The following is a 20,017-nucleotide window of genomic DNA, read 5'->3' on the forward strand; positions in this document are numbered from 1 at the left end:
AGTTCACTAGAGTCCCTGGCAGGGCAGATCAGAAATCACGCTCTGAGGTCTCAGATGAGGGGTTGGACCCACGGAACTACAAAATCATGTGGCAAGGTTTGGGATACCAAGGACCACCCTCAATACCAATACCCCAATTTCATAGTTTTTTCCTAATGGACATATCCTTGAAAAACAGCCCTGTAGTGTACAATCTGACCAAGGAATCAAGTTTAGCATCACTGACAGTAAGAGAACCAGGCATCATGAACCTCCCTATGTACTAGGTATCGCCTTTGATATTTTCTTGCCAAAATCATTTGGTTTAACTTAATCAAGTCTTTAGCCTTAACTTCCATTTACAGGAAACCCTGGTGGAGGGGTACGAAAAATATACCAGGAGAAAACAATCAGACAAATCTTGAATTTTGGAGAAACTGACCTGTCCTTTTAAATGAGCCAATGCCATGGAGAGAGAAAGAGAAAGAAAAAACAAGGAGTGAAAAGAAAAGGAAAGAAAGGAGGGGCAGGAAGAAAGGGAGGGAGACAGAGAGGCTGACAGAAATAACAGTCAAATGCAATATGTGCCTCCTTAGGTGAGTCTGATTTGGGAGAAAATACAGCTATAAAAGGCGTTTATGGAACAACTGAGGAAATTTGAATTCTAGACTGGATATTAGATGATATTAGGATATTGTTCATTTTATAGGTGAAATAATGGTGTTATAGGTATGTAGCAGAATATTCTAATTTCTCAGATATACATGCTGAATATTTAAAATGAAATGTCATGTCTGTCATTTACATTAAGTGGTTCCAAAAAAACAAAACAGATATGAAGCAAATGTGGCTGTACCTTAACAAGTGCTGCACTAGTGCAGGTACACAGGTGTGTGTCGCGTTACTCTCTTTGATTTTCTGTTAGGCTTGGAAATTATTTAAATAAGTTTTTAATATTCGCATGCAGCAACTTCTCAGAAACTTCCTAATTGGTAATTAGGAGCACTGAGGGCTCCTAATTAAAATAAGTTTTTAGTATTTCTCCAAATCATTATCAGCAGTTTGAATCAGTCATCACAGACAAAAAGCAGTTATAATGACACACATCACAGGTAGGAATCTTTTTTGTTCTTAACCAGTTTTCTGAATTTCCTTTTTGGAACAGACTTTTTTAGTTTACCTTTTAAAATGAAAGATCCAAAAAAATGGCTTATTTGCCTCAAGCTTGGTCCATTTTAATTGACAGAAACCCTCTCCACACACCTCATGCAAACCTTCTTCAGCTTTGCTTTCCTAAAACTAGCTTTTGTCTCTGAACTTTACAGAGCAGTTGGAGCTCTTTAATATTTTCTAAGGGAAACATTTCAAACAAGTAACCCCGCAATTTATTCACTACTGCCAAGAATAAAAGTAACAGGTTTCACCACCAAGGCCCTCCAAGGCTTTGCAGGACTTTTAAGGCAAAGCATCACTCATTCACCGGCAGGCTTGCTCCCTTAATGCATCTGTCATTTGTTTGGCTCTGGAGGAAACTATTTGATTACACAAAATTCTTTTTAGATCAAGTTTAAAATCTTAGCCACCCTGGGACAAGTGGCGAAGCCTGCCAACTCAATGGGTTAACACTTGGACATACTGAGCCCAGGACAAAGATAAGGAACCACCACAGGTTAAAATCAGAAGCTTGAAGAACTGAAAAGGAATGAGCGTGAAAGATGCAAGGCTTAGCTGGGTCTTTCTAAGTGCTCCACTTGCCATTACTGCATATACGATGATTTATTCCCTGTACTTCTTATAAATGAGTGCAGTACCCTAAGGGGCACTGGTAAGCAGCAGTAAATGCAAAAGCCACCAGGACCAGTTGCATCCATCCACTGCTGTGCCACCTAAGCATTTTGAAGTTGGCAAGTAACCAGACATCTTTATGTCCCTCATTTCTCATTCCTTATTATGGGGCACATCATTTTTAAAAGCATTTAAATGAAGCAGATGTTAACCCCATTCATTCCACTTTACCAGGGAACATGTCAATGATGAATTTTAAAATGCAAAAGAAAATGTCAAAGTATTTTGTTCCCTGGTTAAGAATACATCTGTGGAATAGGAGGGAGGAAATACATAAAACACTCTATGGTCATTCAAGAAATAATTATAAGGTATGTCAAACTACAGAAAATTGAGCAAGCACTAAATTAAAAAAAAAGAGATGTCTTGTGTCAAAATGGCTTTTTCACTCACTTATTTCAAAAGCAAGTTTTGAAATTAAATTCCATCCACCAGCTCAGAACAGAACACATTAAGGCCTGGCTGTAATGCCATTATCCATGTGGCAGCTCCTTTTCTTTTCCACAACCACATTAATTGACAAAGAAGCCTTGGGGCTCACCTCCCATAGAGCCTTGAAGTCCTTCTGCTCGATGCGGAGCAGTTCACTGCTCTCCCTGGTAACGATGGTCGCATGTCGGGGTGTGTTGTCCAGAATGGACTCTCCAAAGGCTGTTCCAATTCCTAGAGTACAGATGGTCACCGCATCCTGAGAATCCCAAAAACTGGTCATTAGAAAATTAAACATTTAACGAATGGGTGAGTTGTCTTTTATTTGAATTGCAGTATAATCTGTACACAATAAAACACTTGATTTAATTGCACAGTCCAACAAGTTTTGACCCAAAACAAGACAGAACATTTCTACCACCCCCAAAAGTTCCCTCGTGTTTCTTTCCATCAAAACCCTCCTTTCAGAGGGGATTTATTTTTATCGCCATAAGAGTGTTTTGCTGGTTTTAGAACTTCATGTGAAAGGAATCAGACAATACACCCTCTTTGATGCCTGGCTTCTTTTGCTCAACATAATGGATATAAGATTCATCCAAGTTGTTGCACGGATCGGTAGGTTTTTTCCTTTCATTGACAAGTGGTTTCCCACTGCATGGAAATGCTACAGTTCGCTTATTCGGTGTCCTATTGGTGGACTTTCGAGTTGTTTCTAGTTTGGGGATGTTGCGAATAAAGTAATAATATGCGAGTCTTTTTGTGGGCGGGGTTATCTTTGTATATGACTACGATCTGCTTTAAGAAGAAAGGGGAAAATCTCCTAAAAACAAAGTAAGGTTTATAGTGAGGAGGAGCAGTTATAATATTTAAGTAGGAAACTGGAATAGGGATGCCGTTACGTCAGTCTGTCTTGAAGAGATGGGGAAACTGAGGGCCAGAGTGGTTGATTCACATAGCCTCATAACGAGTAGAGCAGCCAGGGTCTAGCCACTGCTCTCTGACTACAGAGTCTAAGCTTTTGGTGTCATGCTGCCTCCTGCAGCCAGAGCAGAGGAAAAACAGCATCTGATTAAGGGCAGAATGGCTAGTTTATAAAAAGTTGTGAATCAATGATTTAAGTGTCTTAAGATGTACTAAAAGAGTAATTTCCTCTCTGCATGCAACATTAGTGATAATATTGGGATTTAATACTAACTAGGTTCACATAATACAAATAGCCATTCAAAATCACCTAACATTAATTTTGCAAGGCATTACCGACTAAGGGAGATACACAAGGGTAATCCTGAGTTAGAAAGCACAGTTTTCCTTTCATGCATCTAATACACCATAATAGGCAAATGTTATTAGGATCAACTTAGTGACTCTGTAATCACATTACTAAGACAAATGCCCATAAGAATCCAGTTCCTTGAACCATAGCAAATTGCTTCTGCACAGATATTACCATATACAATCGCGTTCAGGAAAATAAAATCAATAACATCTCAGAAAAGAATAAAAGATTAGGGCAGAATTTAAGAAGAGCGTGCTAGTAAATTTTCCAGAAAGTCAGTTGTAAATTAATTCAGTCAGAAACATATCCCCAGAACTGACATATCAATAGTCAGTGATAGTACGGTGCCTCTGAATAATTTTCAAACTCCAGTAAAAACACAGGTGGATTATGATAAAGACTTTTGTGAATTCTGTAGTATATCAGTTTCCCTTGATAATTCCACTAGCTTACTTCATTTTATAATCTGAACCCTGCAGAAAGGATTCTTTTGCCTAATTTGTATTTTCCAGTGTTAAATTTTATTTTAAAACTTGACAGGGCCCTGGCCAGTGTGGCCCAGTTGGTTGGGCATTGTCCCATGCACCAAAAGGTTGCCCGTTTGATTCCTGGTCAGGGCACATCCTGGGTTGTGGTCTCAGTCTCTGATAGGGGGCATGCAGGAGGCAATCAATCAGTGTGTCACTCTCACATCTATGTTTCTCTCCCTCTCCCTTCCTCTCTCTCTGAAAATCAATAAAAACATTTTTTAAAGAAACTTGACAGGGATGGATCATAAATATTACTCCTGCCACTATCCAGTGCCTTAAATATCTAAAGTTATCCACAAAGTATAATGCAAAAGTACAATGAAGATCTGTTATTCATGAGCTGGTTGTAGATTTTTATGAATTAAACAGTCTTCTTTCTCACTTCCTATTGCTAATACATGTAATTTATCACCAAAAAGCATACCAAAAAATACACATGAAAGTCACATGAGCCTGTCTTCTTGCTAGTGAGCAGCCCTTGTAGTAAAGACAGAAGACTGAAATTATTCTTGGATTTTCCCCAGGGAGTGTCACATTACCCAGGCCTTATCATACAGAATAAAATGTAGCCACGTCTGTATTGTCAACTGCACCTCTCAGTGTAGTTCACCGGTCAGGACCTCGGTAAGGAGTGGCGCCAGCCTCGGTCATTTGATCAAGCACCCGGGTCATTTGCAGGAGCCCACAATCTCCTACCAGAACTGAGTGTAGATTCATTTCCTCCTTCATACTTGAGCCACTCAAATTTAAGGACAGGGAATCACAAATACAGGACATGATCTTGAAATTAGGATTGTAAAACCTCACCTGAAAGGAGTATTACTTGCAAATTCAAACTTGAATTTCAGCAGGCTCGATCGTTTTAGGACAAACTTACTTAGAAATCTGAATGGATTTGAGAGGTATGGATTGGGCACTGGGATCACTGGGCCCAAGGAAGTAGAAGGTCCTAAGAAGCACATTTTTCCTCTGAGCACTAATCACTGTCTTTATAGTCATGGGCACTAGGCCTTCCTTGCATTTGAATTCCAGGCAGGGCCTTGCAAGGTGCTTAGAAAGTAATCATCGAACAAGGACACTAACATTCAAATGTTCCCTCGCTTAGCAGAACCAGTATATGTTGATCAGCACGGACGCTGAAGGCAAGAGAAACGTGAGCACGGTGAATGTGAGCCAGTGCGGCAGAAGCACTCCTGCGCTGGCCCACGCTAACATCTAACGGACCCCTGCAGGTCGGCGTCCCAAGCCTGAAACCCTGAAGATGTGCTCAATGCCTGCCTTGGCCTGTGGCTGAATGTGTCCATTTCTACACATAACGTCCTTCCACATACTCTAGAACTCTGCTTATGTCTCAACACTTATTTAATAGGGACCATTCAGACTTTTTTATGTTCTGCCTATTTGTGGATTAATGTCAGGAAGGCCACCTGAAAGAATATATTTACAGTGACACAGAGACTGAAGAAAGCAATCAGCACCTACTCAGAAAATACGATCAAATATTAACAACAGTGAAGGAATGCCCTATTTTGGGATAAGATGGCAATTTATTTTAAGGACTTCGAAATATAAAATAAGATTTAAAAACTTGAATGTCTTCAATATATGAAGGTGAGTTTAGTAGATGCTGCTGGAGTCCTGCCTTGTTCCCCCACCCCTTTATCTGTCCCCTCCCTCCCCCAATCATTTAGCTTTCTGGGTGGTTGCCATACACACCTCTGCATTGCTCCTCCTGAGGACAAAGTGCTGGGCAGTTAATGCCTGTAAGGTATACCCTCCACCAAAAAAGCACGAGAGTAGGAGCATTAAATGCCCTGGATTTCTAACCCTACACAGTTTCTTAGAGGGTCCCCTGGAGGAGTGAGCTCAGTTGCCCACAGTGGAAATCCTCTTATCAACACATTTTTATTGGCTTTCCTTCATTTCTTGTATCACTTCCCCACCCCCTATTCCTAGGGTCATGTCCAAAAAACCCCACTTATGGCCAAATTGTTGTCTCCAGGTCAGCTTCTGGAGGAAATCAAAACAAACATGGCTCTAAGGCCAAGTTACACTGGGACCTCTGGGGAGGTACTGGGTCAAACCAGCATTTCCCAAAGAGGCTACTGTAATAGGGGCAGAGGCCAGCTCATCACTTACTGCTTTGCATCTGACACATCGTAAGTGCAGTATCCTTTTGGTGACACATGGGAAGACTTCATTTTGTTAGTAAAGCATATTGGGTTTCTGAGGCAATTCTACTATGGCACTAGGGGTGATGGGCTCTCAAAAAATATTACCTATGGCATGTCACTGATATGTCACCTGGTTTCTTCTCCCGATCCGATCCAGCTCTCTCTCAGTCCACTTGATCACTCCTTCTACCCTCTAAAACACTGAATTACCCACTTACCCTTCATAGTGCATACCCTACCGTTCATCAGTATGTACGCGGATCTCCACGTCTGTTAGTGCAGCACCGTGTGCCATGTACTTGGCCAGATGTCTTGACTATGATGCCTCATTTATTCCTCACAACAGTTAGATGACTTAAAGTATTTAAGGTGCTTTGCACAGGACCTGACTCAAAAGAATGCTTAATAAATTGCAGATATTTTTATGGATGGTAATATTAAAATAACATCAGTATTATTATTATTATTATTATTGCTGTTTTATAGGTTGAAGAAAATCAGGCTCAAAGATGGTCAGCAGTTTGCCTAAAAGCGTGACTAGTAAGTGGAAGAGTTGAGACTAGAAATTAGTTATTCTAATTACCTCCTATACATTTCTTAAATTGTCATGAAATTTAAGTACCTCTTGCCAAGGCTCAATAGAAAAATCTATTAAACTACTAATTTAATCCTTATAGGTTCTCTTTTCAACCAGCCATTCTATAGATTTATTGAATACCTAATAAGTCCAAATCACCATGAAAATATAAAACATTTGGCACTGCTCCGCCTCTAACCCTTCAATTTCAACATTGGGGTCCACTTGGCCCTTACCTAGAGGGCCACATCCCCTCCAGGCTGGGACACCAATCCTCTAACTCACTAGGAGGAATGTAGGCAATCATAAGCCAGAAACCAAGGATCGCATCAGCATTTCTGCTCTTCCTACTCTGATCCTGTAATAACAGAGTTCCCACCTCAGCTGGAGAAACTGAGTTCCTGTCTGCCTGCATATCTGCCTTGATAACCTGCCTAGTATCCTAATTCTTGTCAACAGGGCTGACCACCCTGTTCTGACTGCCCTCCCTGGCCTCTCTGGCACCTTTTCTTGCCAGGCCTCTTTGTCAGCCCACCTGGCTGCCCATCTCCATCACCTGGGCCTGCCTCCTGACTCTGCCCGTTACTAAGCCATGTCCCACCGTGTTACCACTTGTGAGACCTGCCTCTGCCCTTCACCACACAAACCCCTGGGGCTGTGTCACTCCACGTTCAGCTTCCTGCCCAGGTCCTGCCCAGCACCGCCTGAACATGCAACATGCCTGTGGACAGCTCCGCCTCCACGCAGGTGCCCCCTCATTTCCAGGGTCTCTCTGCCCAGCTCGGCACCAACTCAAAGTCATGAACGATATTTGCCACGGTATATGTTACAGTGGGATAGGCGAGGTCGGGTTATCTCCGTTCATAAAGTTGGTATTGGGTAAGTGAACAAATGTCAACAAAGCTGCCCTGGTGGAGGGCAGGGAACATCAGGCAAGGACACACCTGGAGGCACCCACGTTAGCACCCCCCATGCTTAGTGGGAAGAGCCCAGGAGGCAGCACAGAGAAGCACAGGCCTAGAGACTTGGATTCAAAACTGTTCTCTGTCAGTTACTAACACTGTGGCTTTGGGTAGAAGGCTCCTAGAGCCTCAGACCCTCACTTGTGACATGGAAGCTATCTTTCTTATAAAGTTATTAGCAGGATTCAATAAAAATAAAATAATATATACAGAGTTCTGTATGGTTCCTGGCACATTGTAGGTGGTTCATAAATAATGGAAAATATTATTTCTGACTTAGCCATATTTATATACTTGTATAGGTTATCTACATTTCTAAAAAGCAAATTATATTTTTCTGTTATTTAAATAACAGAGAATTTCTATATTCATTTCCTGTTAATCTTCAATTAACAATGGCCTTTCAACACTTAAATTCCAAGTTTCTCTGATCCCCAGTTTGGATGTCAAGTGGTTTGAATGACCTGCAAAACACTTCAGCTCTCTGGGGAGCTTATATTCAAAGAAACCCTTCTGAAGAATCCTGCTGTAAATCAAAGAATCCTTTCATTCTGCTACTAATCGCCCCTTAATTTATCTGCTTTGTATGTCAGAATTATGGTATACTGGGTGTTCTTAAAGCAGCATTCTCGTATGAAGCATTTTACTTGTTTGTTTCATTATAAATATAGCTACAGTATGAGAATGGGGATGATGCTAAGAAAGCCAGTGATTATATGTCACTGATATCCAAGCTAATAAACATGTGCCTTGCAAATAATGTCGATAAGCAGCCACTAAAATCCAACTGACACAAGTTACACACAGTCTGGATGAAATTTAAAATAACAATAAAATAGACATAAGACTTCTCTGTGATAAGCACATTACAATTTTTTTTAGTTGTCCTGTAACTTCATGGGGTATCTGATCTTTTTATTACGTATTTTTTCAGATTGCACATATAAGTGAGAGCACACAGTATTTGTCTTTCTCTGTCTGACAGTTGTCACTTAGCATAATGCCTTCAAGGTCCATCCATGCTGTTCTGAATGGTAGGAGTTCCTCATTTCTTATGTCTGAGTATTCCATTGTATACATCTCACATCTTCTTTATCCATTCATCTATAGATGACACTTAGGTTGTTTCTATGTCTTGGCTATGGTAAACAATACTACTATGAATGTGGGGTGCAGATATAGTGTTTTCATTACCTTTGGGTATATTCCCAGAAGTCAATTTGCTGGATCACATGGTAGTTCTATGTTTAACTTTCTGAGGCATCCCCATACTGTTTTCCATAGCGGCCGCACCAACTGACAATCCCACCAACAGTGCACACAGGCTCCCTTTTCTCCGCACGTACACCAGCATCTGTTCTCTCGTCTTTCTGATGACGGGCATTCTACCAGGCGTGAGGGGGTATCTCACTGTGGTTTTCATTGGCATTGCCCTTATGACCAGTGACGATGAGCATTTTCTTATGTACCTGTTGGCATTTCACATATCTTCTTTGGAGAAATGTCTACTCATGTCCTTTGCCCATTTTTCAATTGGGTTGTTTTTTGCTACTGAGTTCTATGAGTTCTTTATATATTTTTTATAATAACCCCTTACCAGATATGTGATTTGTAAATATTTTCCCCCATTCCACAGGTTGTCTTTTTGTTTTGCTAGTGGTTTCCTTTGCTGTGCAATTATGAATATTTACTTCACTTCTATATTACTCAAGAAGAGTTCATTGTCTCACAGTATATTTATTGTTTTGGATATATGATTGATTAACATTAAGGAATAAATTGGTCCTTCAAGTGTGTAGACCGTAAAATACAAATTTTTACAAAGCAAATATTCTTACAATTTCTATTTTAGGACTATAGACAATAATTTCCATTAAGTTTGGTAGTGCCTGTGTTTGTTTCATGAGCTTGAATTTAGTACTGAAATTTATTGAATATCCAAGTTCTTTTAAAAAATAATAATTTAATGGAGACTCATCTCTAATTTTGTCAAGACATTAGACAGCATTTGCCGTCTAAAGGATTTATTGCCAAGCACAAAGGCAAAGTAGTTCTAAGTCAAATGTGGTTTTTCTAACCAGTAGCAAAGACAAAATTTATTACTTGGCTCTTCCCTGGAATCAGAGTGTTAGACACAGCTTAACAGGATCAGGGAAGCTGGCTGCAGGAAGGTTCCATCAGAACCGACGAGCATTAGCATTGTGATAACTGAACAAGGGAGGCCAGCTCCATTTCAGCTGAGGGCCAGTCTGTCCTGCACTGTGGCTCAGTCTTGCATCCACCCAAACAAAGAATCACATGGCAACAAACCCAAATATAGTATGTGTATGTATCGTTCAAGGTGTTAAATAAACCTGATCACTTCCTAACAAATAACATGGTCGCAGCATAGACAAATAGTAAGAGATTACAAACTGCCTCTGTGGGCTTGGCACTGTTCAAGTTCTATGGGCTCAATAAATGTGTTCAGAAAATGTTTCCCGATGGTGACAATGTTCTCTGTCTGAAAATAATGGGGTGAAATGAGAGTGAATGGAAGGAACAGGCAGGTAAAGGCAGAAAGACACACACCCACATAAAGGAGAAATCTGCCTGTCCTTTAAATTAGGTAAACAAAACAGTAATGTTTAAAAACATCTTTGACGTAGAGACAAAGAAAGGGTAAATAAAAGCACATTTTACTTTGGGGAGAGTACCAGTAAGAGATCTTTTTCCAAAATTGGGCTAAAAAGGGGCAGAGAATTGCACAGAGACAGGTGTGAGGATGCATAAAATGATGACCAAGGCCAAGTGCCGCCCAGATCCGCTGATCCCACGAAATGGCTGAACAATATTGTTAAACTTCTTGCCATTTCCAATCTGAAAGTACATTTCTTGGTTTTTTTCTATGCTAGCACTGCCCTCTTGTGATAAAATGGCAGCATTGCAGGCTTTGCAACTGACAGCATTCCCCACACTAAGCGATCAGCTTTTCTTTGCCGGGGCAGAGCACCAGAACCCCTGCTCTATGCCAAGTTTTGTACTAAGGGCTTTATATACATTAACTCATTTAAAGTAGGAACTGTTATCTCCATCTTATAGGTAATCTAACTTGCCTAAGATCCCACAGTAATTAGGTGGCAGAGAGAGGACTTCTAAAGTCGGATTTTAACCACTATGCTTTGCATTAGGTATTTATTTACACTTTAAATGAAACCTCTTAAAGAGATGTAGAAGTTTTAGTGAATTAATACACCATCCCATTCTCTATTTTTCAGCATGAACCTCTATTCACCCAGCAGCCATCAGAAATTCTTCTTTGATATGACTGAAAACATATTATATACTCTTTTTGGTGTAAAGATTAACTTAAAACCTTATATATTTCTAGGATTTAAATATTTACCATGCCAAAAAGGTCCCTCACCTGTAAAATCTGCAGAGAAAAGTAGGGCCTTTTCTCTCTGTCTCTTTCTCTCTCTGAAACACACACACAGAGTTAGACACTATTGCTTCATATAGTGAAGTTTATAAGCCTATTTATTGTTTTTAAGTTTATTGTTTATAATTTGTTCCAATCTTCACTTTTCACCCTAAATCTATTCACATATTAATGAGAAAAAAGTGCACCCATAGTATTATTTATTCTCGTGGGAATGTAAAATCTCTGACTTGTAGACCATCAAGTTAAACAGGCGTCAAACAGGCAGGGTTTTGTGCCAGTGTGGGGCCTATTCGGAGCCAGAGGCAGAGCCGCAGGGGGAGGCAGAGTGGGCCTGCCAGGTCATGCTTCCCCACCCCAGCTGGCAGATTTGTGTTTCTAAACTGATCAGGTGGGATGACCCCAAACATAACTAGGAGGAGAACCCTCTGGCTCCCCACAACCCATCAGCTCTTTTTGTCCACCTCCAGGAAAAGGCCTGAGGTTTATCTTAACTCTCACCGGGGGCATTTGTATTTTAATACTTCTCCCAAGTGTGGAATGGGTGGCTTCCTTTGTTAGAATCTTAGGCATCAGTGATTGAAGGGGGCAAAGAACGGTCAACATACCACCACCAGCCCCCTCATGGTACTGGAGGTGCTTGGGAGCAGGCGCCCTTTGTAGACCCCTTACAGATGCCCCAGGCAAATGGCAGAACACGGTGGCCACCGCTAACGGTGGCAGGACAGAACCTGATTGGGTAGGGAAATTATAATAATTTCCAGCTCTATGGGTCACCACTCTGCCATCTTGAGCAGACCATTCATTGACCTGTGACTTGAGGAAAATACAACATAGGTGGGTCCACCTAAAAGGGTGGCTCAAACAAAAGCATGCAAGTGAAATGCTTTGTAAACGATGAATGTCACTACTATACTCAGATGTCATCAATAAGAAATGTGTCACCCTCAACCTAACGTCCAAAGCATTCAAATAGAACATGTTAAACCAACCATACAGAGAGCAAGAAGCTGTGTTTTCTTAACTCAGTGAGCAAAAAGGTATAATGGAAGGGACAAAAAGTACTATTGTATTGAAACAGGCAGGAAAGTAATAGAAATTGATGAGACATATAAAATATTTATGCTCTATGTCTTTTTGAAAGTTATATATAGTTATATTTTCCTATCACTATATAAAAGAAATAGGGTGATTTTGTTCAGAAAATATTCCATCAAATCAATAACACCTAATAAATATATTATTTTAAAAAAATAGAATGTCAGAATCTGTGAAAGGTTTTTCTTCGTCATGTGTTCCTTATTTCAATTAATGGCATCACCATCCACCTCTTCACCCATCAGAATCCTCCCTTTCTCTCAATGCCCCATACATCCCATTAACACCAGTTCTAACAATTTCACCTCTACCTTGTACACACAGTACCCTAATCTCTCTCCCTTATCGCCCATTCTTATCTACCCCACGCTCTAACCCAGAAGCCTTTCGAGGGCATGGAGCATGCTCATTTCACTGTGTATCTCCTAATCTAAAAAGTGATGGCCGAGGGCTCATGTCCCACATGCAGTCCAGCGGAGTATGAGAAGTGGGCCGTCCCCAACAGCACGCCTCAGGTGGAGCAAACACCTGTAAGACAGGCTCGCAGGTGAGAGAGAAGGTGTGGAGCTCTGAGTTGGAATCAAATGCAGGAGGGTGGTGGCAGGAGCTATAAGGGAAAAGCTCCTTCTCCCCACATTCATTATTCCTTCTGGATGGCAACTGTACAACCAAAATGGTCAAGAACTTGAGCCCTAGAATCACAAAGAACTGTCTCTGATACCTAATGGCTGTGTGACCTTGAGCAAGGTATTTAGCATCTTACTTGTAATATGAAACTAATGATAGCACTAAATAGGGGAGGGCAGTGTAGTGAAATAATGCCTGTAAAGTGCTCTGCACAAAGCCGCCTGTGGTGGGCGCTCCATTACCTTTAGCTATTCCTGCTCTTATCTCTCCATTCTGGCTCAGCCAACACCCCGATGAGGGGCTGAAGCTCAGAGATAAGCAGGAGAATTTATCAGCACCATCTCCTCTGAATTCTGACTCTCAGATGAGAACACAGGCACGCAGGCCGGTAAAGACTTGAGGAACGAAAATGAAGGGGTAGGCTAGCAAGAAACTCTGCCCTATCTCTTTCCTCTTTCCTTAATTCTGAGTCTTTTAACTTTTCTTCTCCTTCTATTTTTGTTGTTGTTGCTGTTGTTTTGTTTTGTTTTGTTACTGCCTCCTGCCCACCATTTTTCCTGTGTGCGCAGTAGGGAGAACATGAAATTTGGAGTATGTCAGGCCTGAATTCAAACCTTAATTTGGTCACGTACATTTGTGTGGCCCAGGGAAGCTATACCTTATGTTGCTGAGCCCTATCTTCAAGCTCAATTGTAAAATAGGACATAAATGCCTAAAGATGAAGTCAGTTAATGTTCACAGAACCCCTAGCACAGTGTGACACAATGAAGGAACTTAGCAATGTTGCTGCTGGTCTCTAGGGACAGAAATTCCAGGTCTTTCTTTGCTTCTCCTCCCAAGGTCCATCACTCAACCCTATTTTTCTCTCATTGGGGTATATGATGGTTAATAATATGTCAACTGTGGTAAACAGTTCCTTAGACAATCTAAGTTTGCTGTGATAATATTTTTCAGTAGACTGCAAGTAAAGCAGATTGCCCTCCATAACGTGGGTGGGCCTCATCCAATCAGTCGAAGGCCTTAAGAGCAAACAGATTTCCCTTGAGGTTTCCCAAAGAAGAAGTAATTCCACTTCCAGACTGCAACACAGAAATTCTATCTGAGTTTCCAGTTTTTGGACTCAAGACTGCAGCATCAACTTTTGCATGAATCTCCAGCCTGTCAGTTGACTCTACAAATTTTGAATTTGCTAGCTCCCATAATACAGAAGCCAGTTCCTTAACATAAATCTTTATCTGTCCATTTCCAATTGGTCTATTTCTCTGGAGACGCCTAATATAAGATACTACTCTGATTAGCTAACCCATCACCTTGATTTGGCCACATCCTTAGTGAGCAGAGACCCAGAGCCCATTCCAAGGTCAGCTCAAATAGAAATAGATTTTCTGTTTCTCCTTTCCAAGCAATTTTCCATGGAAGGAGGTATAGCCATCCTGTTCATTCTCCTTGGCTTCTTCCTCCCACGTGGCAGAAACCATGTCCTGCCCATCAGAGCTGACTGGAAGGCTGGGCCCTCTGTCTACCTCAGGTCGCTCTCTGGAGGGCTGGAAGGTGCAGAGGGCACTGTGCTTCATCCTTATGTCTTAGTGACTATACAAATCAGCCCAGAAAACCTTGACTGGACGTTGAGGAGTGAAGTACACCGAGGAGGCAGGACGCCAGCTTTGATACAAACCTAATCATTCCTAAGAGACTGCCAAGCCCAGCTTAGGAAAGTTCTCTGCATTGGGTTTGAGGTCAAAATCACAGCTAAAATCTACAATTAAAAGTTTGTTAAAATTAAAAAATAACAAAACCCACAGCTAATAACAAAGTGTTATTCAGCTATTCTTTGCTAGGACCGCATGGTGAGAGATAATTGGTCCAAGGCAACATTCCAAGAGCCCCTGGACAAATACTATTTTAAAACCATCAAAATCTCACACTAGCTTTTAGCATCTGATGTGTCAGCACATCACTGCTGATGCGATTAATCATCCCTTAGGTACAGCTGCTCTGCCTTCTTAAAATGATCCTTCCCTCCTCTCTCTTCCCTGTTTTCCTTCACTCTCACCCTCCTCCTCTTTAATTCTCATCTCCTTTCCCTTCCCTCTCTTCCCTCGCCTTTCTCGTTTCAGCCTCTCCCCCCTCTCCAGCATCATTCACTCGGGGCCTCCAGGAGAAACAAGGCAAATCGCCCCCTTCTAGGCCCTCTCCCCTCCCCCAGCCCATGGGGAGGCTGGGCTCAGTAGGCATCAGAGCAGCTCTGAGCAAAAGGGCCCTGGGGGTACCCTGGGACAGCAGCCTGCAGGCAGGCGTACAGAGGTAAGGGATGTGGGGTGACCTGAAAGGATGAGAGATGGCAAAGAGAGGGGAACACCGCATGCTTTATCACGCTGCTTCTGAGTCAAACGGTGCAGAGCAGCAGCTAAGAGTATATGTTCTGGCACCAGCCTGCTTAGGTTTTAATCTTAGTTCCCGTAATTTCTAGATACATTACTTGGCGCAGGTTATTTAACTACTAGGGGCCTTAGTGTCCTCATCTGTAACATGAGTGTGGTAATGTGACCTACCTCACAGGGTTATTGTGAGGATTAAAGGAGTAAATAAACACCTGTTAAGTGCTTAGAACACTGCCTAGCAGATGGCAGATATCCAAGAAATGCTAGTTAGCTCTTCTCAGTGCCACTGGGAAACTGAGGCAGCTTACAAGAATCAAAACCTACCTCTCACTTCAGCCCTCTCAGAAATCCAAGAGAAACCTGGCTCTGTGAGAGAGGAGAAGCGGGACAGGTTCCAGGCAGTCTCTAATGGAACTTTCAATGCACTGATGCATAGGAAAAGTACACTATAGTTAGGAGTTTGGCACTGGCCTGAGACTCTAAGCATCTAGAACAATGGGTATAACACAGGCAACTATATTCCAAACTCCAAATGTCCACCTTACCAACAATCTTTTGGGACACGTCTACATTTTTTAGATGGTCACTGCCTACAACTCCAATATGCACATAAGTTCCTACAAAATTTAAATCTCAGATTTAGTGTGTCATGAACATTTCTCACATTTGAAGTGTGCTAAATATGAAAAGGCTCAGAAGCACTGTCTTAAACATGTTACTTAGCTACAGGTTATTTGTCCCTTTAACTGTTCCTTTGATTTTTCATTGATAATTCTTTCTGATTTTACAATTTGCCAATTCTCTTCCCTCTGTTTTTAACTTGAATATGTGGATAGAAAACTTGGACTATTTTCGTACTGAAGCTTGATGGTGGCCCCTAGCGGCCATTCTTTTAAGAGTCAAGGTTCTTGGTTCCAAATGGGAAGGTTTCATACATGTCAGACACATGGGTTAATGATGGAGTGTCACTGCAGATATAAAAGGAAACTCAGGGTCCAATTTTAAATATTCACAAATATTGTGGGGCAGGGGGTGCAGAATAGGAGTTTTATCTTTTGGGATGCCAAGCTCCTCGGAGGTGACTAATGAAGATAAAGGAAGCCAGTGCTGCACCTGAGAGGGGAAATTTTACTATTGGCCCTCCCACATTTGAAAAGATGAGGTAGAGAAATAGTGAGAGATTGTAAGGGGGCTGCACTGACCACATTTCCTCGCATCGCTGGAGCACCTAAAAGGCCACAGGGGATCACTTCTAGGACACAGAAAAGTCAGGACACCAGATGGAAGAAGGATCTAAGGAGAAACCTAGGAAGACCTGTTTCTCCACCCCACTTTGCTCACATTTCACCTTACACAACAACAATTCCTCACATTGCAAATGAATTGTTTGCATCTCCCAATAGACAGCAAGCTCCTGAAGGTAGGCAATGGGTTACTGGATTTCATGTTCCAACCCCTGGCACCAGACTCAAGCCACAGAAAACATTAAATGTATGTACATGTTTCTTGAGTAACTTAGTAAAGGAACTCATCAAACACTTGAACTCCTTACTATGGGAAAGAGGAAATGGATTTGAAAATGTAATTTTCATATAAGACATGGGTATAATGTGTCGTTTATAAATAATAATACATCCCACTTAAAAAAAAAAAAAGAATAAGGTATCTTACCTGGTGACTGCTGGTCTCAGATACTTTAACATCCAAAGACCCTGCCAGGACAGCATACCAGTTTGTTCCAATATCACCTTGACGAAACACTGAGAAAGAAACAGTAATGTAACTATGCTGTTTTACTGTATCACCTGACAGTTTCTCGCTGGTATTATAAGTGTGGCTCTTCCTCAACTTGTTCCCATAAGAACATGACATATTTTTCTTTTCCTCATCTATCAACAAAGCTGTATCCTATTTACTCAATATTCTATGAAGTAAAATTCTATTTCAATATAACTCATATTTATAGAGCAGTAACAAGAGAGAATAACCCTAAATACTATATGATCCTTTGAATTTAAGAAGAATTGAGTGATGTTCTATATAATTTATCTTAAATATACTTCATTATATTATGATTCTTGGAAAATTATTACTCTAGATGGGGTGCATATTAACAAGGTTATTTGACTCAATAAAACCAGACTACTACCCCCAATTTCTTAAGTCTATTTATATTAAAAGCAAGGTGTTTTCTAGGACAGAATGTCTCCTTTTAAGCTAAACAATGAATGATTTAAAAAATTAAAATCTGCTTTAAAAATTGTAATGACTGTATAATCACTGTCCACTTTCTTATTGTTTTTTGTTCATTTTTGTTTGTTTGTTTTTAATAAATTCACTGCTTTAGGCATTAGGAGTTAACTACTCTCTGGAAATGACTCTCATCAGGAATTTCTGACCTGATTTTGCTTTACCTTTGTACTCTCAGAGAGGAAACATTTAGATATTTAGATAGAACCTTAGTTCCCATATCATCCATATCATGTTAAGACCAGTACTTGGGAAAGTCATTCTGAAACACTAGGTCAGAAATCTCATACAAGCCCAACAATCCTTTTACATATCCTACCTAAACAACCAGATGCAATGATCTGATATTTTAAAATTCTTTTCACAGTTAGTCAGAAGTCTAGTGACTCAATGAGAAATCACATGACAACTCAGTGGGACAGCTGGATTCTGGCAAGGCTAGTGCTTGGGGCATAAGAGCAAGCCCCTGGGAGCCATAATTAATGCGACAAGCTGTTCTAAACTCCCTGACTAAGACATGCTGCGGAAAGGCGAGGAATGACAATGGCATCCTACCAAGTGCAATGATAAGCTCAGGATGGGGAATTGATGAGTTTATAGCCGGCCTCTCCAGTAACTGCTGTTTCTAGCCTTTGTAAGTGACTTATTTTACAGTTAAGACTTTGCCTTTCATGAACTTTCTGGCCCCAAAAGACATTATCATTTACCAATCAAATTCACATTATACATCAGAAGAGTGACTGTGTCTGTGTGTACATATGGGGAAACATCTTGAAGGATACACACAAAGTGTTAATAGTTATCTCTGGGTTTGGAAATTGCAGGTGACTTTAATTGTGTTTGTCTTCTAATTTTCTACAATGATGTTGTGACAGACCTGTTGGTTTCCCATCCAGAAGCATGCTCTCCCTTCCTCTTATCTAACTGAACATTATATACACAAGAATTATATACAAGTTTCCACCCTCCTTCAAGGGGCAAGTGCTGAGAGCAAGAGTTTCTTTCCGAGCTCCAATGGGGTAATAACAATTGGTCTTTTCAGTCACGGTGGTCCCATTATGTTTGCAGTGGTTGGTTTAGACATGGGCATGTGATACAATTCTAGCAAATGAAACAAAACAGAAAGCCTGCTGGGGGACTTCTGAAAAAGAAACACAAGAAGAAACAGTCCCTCAGCAGGATGTTTTGTATCAGCATGTAATGCTTCCAACTGCTGTAGCTGTCTTAGAACCATCTGGGCCAAGTCTAAAGGCAAAAGCCAACACCTGAGGATACAGAGCAAAAACCAACAAACAACAAGATGGGAGGGACCTGGGACCTTACTGATGTCATTGAGCCCCCTAATTAACCAACTGTGAAGCCATCCTACCTCAAGACTTCTGGCATATGGGTAATTGATTTTTCCTCTTACATAAGTAATTAATTATTCAAGCCAGTTGGATGGGAGTTTTCTGTTACTGCAGCATAAAGTGTCCCAACAGACAGAAAAGCATTATTTTTTTTAACAAGAAAATACGTTTTTTAAAATGCAGCTAACCCTATTGTTTTACTCTCCCTGCCCCTTACCATACCTGGAATAGATGATATCACTGAGGTTAAGTAAAAACACTGCTGTTAGAATTAGTTAAGTGACCTTTTATCTTTATTTAATATTCTATTGGCTAACAATTTGGGGGTTAGAGAAAATAATTATTTGGATATCTGTGGATACAGCTGAGTTATTTGAATCAGTATATCCTTCCAGCTCCATCTGGAAGTAGGCTGCTCTGGAAGAATGATTTATGTGCTGTAAACAAAGGAGCTAAGAAAATGGGTACATGAGACTGACTGCACAACGCAGAGGGGAGTTGCGATCTAATGCCCTCAGCTGAAGCTCAAATATTAGGCACATAAACAGCCCATGTGCCATCTATCCAAACAGGATAAACAAACGAGCACAAACCACACATAACGGACACTATTCGAGTTGGATTTCTTACACGTTATTCCTTTTTCCAGATTCTCATAATAACCACACAAACAAATCTGATGAAGGAGATTTGGGTGAAATTTCTCAAAGGCTTTCACTTCTTTCAGCCGCGTGAAGATTATATCCACATCTTCACTGGATCGTTCCAAAGGTCTGTAAAGAGGAGACAAGGCACAAAAAGCTGCATCAATAAGGATTTACTTGAGTCCACATGCATTATTTTAGTTATATTCAAGTTTATGCTACTATCCCAGTTACAAGGTTATTGCAAGTGTTCATCTACCTAGTCCCATCACAGGAACCTGCAAGCTTTTGTCAGCTGTTCACCTTAAATTACGTCCATTGCAGATGGTATTGCAATTTATAATAAGAAATAAACATCTGGTCATTGTCCACTGTTTCTGGTACACAGCTCCTAAAACTTGTCATTTCCTATATAAGAGCCATAGGGGCATCTTTTGTTATAATATTTGGTCTTCTGTCCTCAGTTTCTGAAATG

At 40.8% G+C, this 20,017-nt stretch overlaps 1 protein-coding gene across 1 annotated transcript in view; it reads right to left on the bottom strand.

Moving 5' to 3' along the window:
• Window positions 1–19,667, bottom strand: part of RAPGEF4 (Rap guanine nucleotide exchange factor 4) — a 212,942-nt gene extending 193,275 nt beyond the window's left edge. The window contains exons 1-3 of the mRNA XM_016205212.2: window positions 19,529–19,667; window positions 16,971–17,059; window positions 2,366–2,512 (exon numbers count right to left, since the gene is read on the bottom strand). The gene's annotated coding sequence lies outside the window, so the exon portion shown is untranslated. The remainder of the gene's footprint in view (window positions 1–2,365; window positions 2,513–16,970; window positions 17,060–19,528) is intronic.
• Between the last annotated feature and the right edge of the window lie 350 nt (window positions 19,668–20,017).

Source organism: Miniopterus natalensis, chromosome 8 (assembly GCF_054644295.1).
Source record: "Miniopterus natalensis isolate mMinNat1 chromosome 8, mMinNat1.hap1, whole genome shotgun sequence".
In the NCBI taxonomy this organism is placed as follows: Eukaryota; Metazoa; Chordata; class Mammalia; order Chiroptera; family Miniopteridae; genus Miniopterus; species Miniopterus natalensis.